The sequence below is a fragment of the Osmia lignaria genome, unplaced genomic scaffold (genome assembly GCF_051020975.1).
Source record: "Osmia lignaria lignaria isolate PbOS001 unplaced genomic scaffold, iyOsmLign1 scaffold0068, whole genome shotgun sequence".
Taxonomy (NCBI): Eukaryota; Metazoa; Arthropoda; class Insecta; order Hymenoptera; family Megachilidae; genus Osmia; species Osmia lignaria.
In genome coordinates this window covers 85001-87500 of record NW_027478209.1, presented here as the reverse complement: position 1 = coordinate 87500, position 2500 = coordinate 85001, and the positions used below count along the sequence as shown (strand labels likewise).

The 2500-nt window shown below is 43.9% G+C and overlaps 2 non-coding genes across 2 annotated transcripts in view; both read right to left on the bottom strand.

Moving 5' to 3' along the window:
• Positions 1–844: 844 nt before the first annotated feature.
• Positions 845–999, bottom strand: LOC143307672 (5.8S ribosomal RNA). The gene has a single exon (XR_013064769.1). It is a non-coding gene; the product is annotated as a 5.8S ribosomal RNA (ribosomal RNA).
• Positions 1000–2491: 1492 nt separating this feature from the next.
• LOC143307677 (small subunit ribosomal RNA) overlaps positions 2492–2500 on the bottom strand; it is a 1923-nt gene continuing 1914 nt past the window's right edge. The window contains exon 1 of the ribosomal RNA XR_013064774.1: positions 2492–2500. This exon is cut by the window's right edge and continues 1914 nt beyond it. This is a non-coding gene — a ribosomal RNA (small subunit ribosomal RNA).

Sequence of the window (2500 nt, the reverse complement as noted above, 5' to 3'; positions counted from 1 at the left end):
GCTGTATTGATTGTAAACAACCATTTTTATCTTGGAGCGGAGCGTTCCTTTACTCGTTAGATTTGTCTTGTCGCGTGTGTATTCGCTTTTTCGACGCTTTTTAACCATTTAACTTGTTTAGCGAAGCTAAACGCACAGACAGACAAAAAAAAAGGAACAGCATCGCGCGTCAAACAGCGACGACCCATCTGAAGCGATCTTTCATTTATACACCGTTTGTAAACAGAGAGATGTATAAAGCGCGGGGAATCATTCGAAACCCTGGGGCTATTCGAGCTTGCATTTCAGCAAATTATCATCTCAAACATTTCACTCGTTTGCTTTTTCTAAATTTATAGGAGAGCTTCTTTCGTTTATTTTTGACACACCTTTCGTAAATATCGTTTCTGGCAACGTCGGGAGCGTGGATTTCTACAAGTGAACAATCGCGCCGATCCGATAACTTCCAGCAGGATGGAGAATCTTTATAGATTATCTTCCGAGAACTCGGTGCTTTCACGGGCGGTCGTTTATAAATTTTAACGAACGACTCGCGCGCCGTGACGCACTTGCGCTAGTTCGAAGAGATATTTCGAAATTTGTTTCTCTCCTTTAACGGCCTGCATTTAGTGTATCGGTTGCGATTTTCGTCACATCGTTTCCACGACAAACGCCGACGAACTGCCCAACTATCGCTCGTACGTTGCGACTCTTTCTTTGTTTATCGTTCATTCATTCTTTCAATTTCGTTCGATAATCCCGCTCCGAAACGTTCTACTTTCGTTGAACGACGGCGAGATGTTTAGAAAGAAATGAATTACTCTTTTTTCGAGAAGCAAACGCAAGCAGTCTTTTGTTAAGAAAACGACCCTCAGCCAGGCGTGGTCCAGGAATTGTATCCGTGGACCGCAATGTGCGTTCGAAATGTCGATGTTCATGTGTCCTGCAGTTCACACGTTGACGCGCAATTAGCTGCGTTCTTCATCGACCCACGAGCCAAGTGATCCACCGTTCAGGGTAATCGTAAAATTTTGTATTTCAAACTCTTTAGATCTTTAGAGTGTTATTTTCATTATTAACACGCATCACATTCGATACCCACATCACTCTCCCACCCGGCGCGTGCGGGAGAGCGAATTCGGGCGTCGCCAACGTATTTGTTTGTTTGTTCGATCGTTGACGACACGATCGCGTCCAAGGACGGAAACCGTCGGAGAAACGCCCAGTGGCACGCTCCTCTCGACGGTCGGGCGTAAAGTACATTTAAAAACCTTGAAAAGTACGAACGCACACAAGGAATGCGAGCGCGCGTCCTGTCGCTGAATCGTGGGTTGCGAGATTCGAACAGACACACGGCCGGCGACGATCGGTCTAACTAATGGACACATAGTTTTTCAAAGACTCGCTATCGTCGCTTCTCAGCCGGTCCGTAAACAACACACATCGATCAGGCGGACGCACGAATCTTACCACGGTGCGTGTTTCGTAGATTCCAGGTTACCCGCAAGTACCTCTCTCTCCCTCTCGAAAGAGGAATCTCGATCCGTCCTTTTTGGACAATGGAGAAATCTTTTTATCGCAACACGGATGGCAAAGAAACAACCAAAGCGTAGGAGCGTGGGGACGAGAGCGACGAAAAGAACGTCGCGAAAACAAAGTTTCGACGGTTGCTCGTTCTAATACATCGTAGTTTCAACTCTCTCAGTTTTAACCACTCCTAGACGCTTCGTAAACTTTTAACAATTCTTCGCCTCCGCGAGTTTCATTTCGAATAGAGCGAACGCAACACGGACCAAAAAAACTCCGGTGATGCCAGATCATTTAGCAAAGATCAGACGGCGGGTCATCTGTATTCCTTTTCTCTCTTTTTTATATCTTTCCATTTAACTAGGGTGTCGCAACGACGGGTACATTTATATATTTATATATATTGTATTTCAATTTTAATGATCCTTCACTTTCGGTTTGTAATAATATGATCCTTCTTTCATTTCGATCCTTCATATTGTAGGTTAACCAACAGAAGTTTGTTTTTTTACGACTTGTATTTTTGTGGTTTGTTTGTTTGTTTCTTACGACTTGTTTGTACCCGATCAAGTAGACGACGACCCATAAGTATAAGTTAGAGAGATAAAGGTCGAGAGACCTCACGCAAGCGTCTTTTACTTCCATTCACATCAGCCAGAGAGAAATGGTCCGGCGTCGTGCTCTTTGGCGCCGTTGGTCGCACAGTTTTTTTGCCGGCGGTTCCGAACGGACGGGAGAAACGCGATGAGTAATCAAAGCGACCTCCGCACGTAACCGTGTCGGTGTAATTTTACCGCATCGCAGCGTTTTGGTATTTGTTTCTTATTGGCTCGAACCCGAGATTTATGTGTTTTGTGTCATGTATATGGTATTATTTATTATATCTTTCTCGTTTTGTATAATTTTTGGTCCGAGCTCAATAAACTTTTATATCGCTTTATCAATGATCCATTCAGTTAGGTTTTCTCTTGTATTTTTAATTTGTTAATGATCC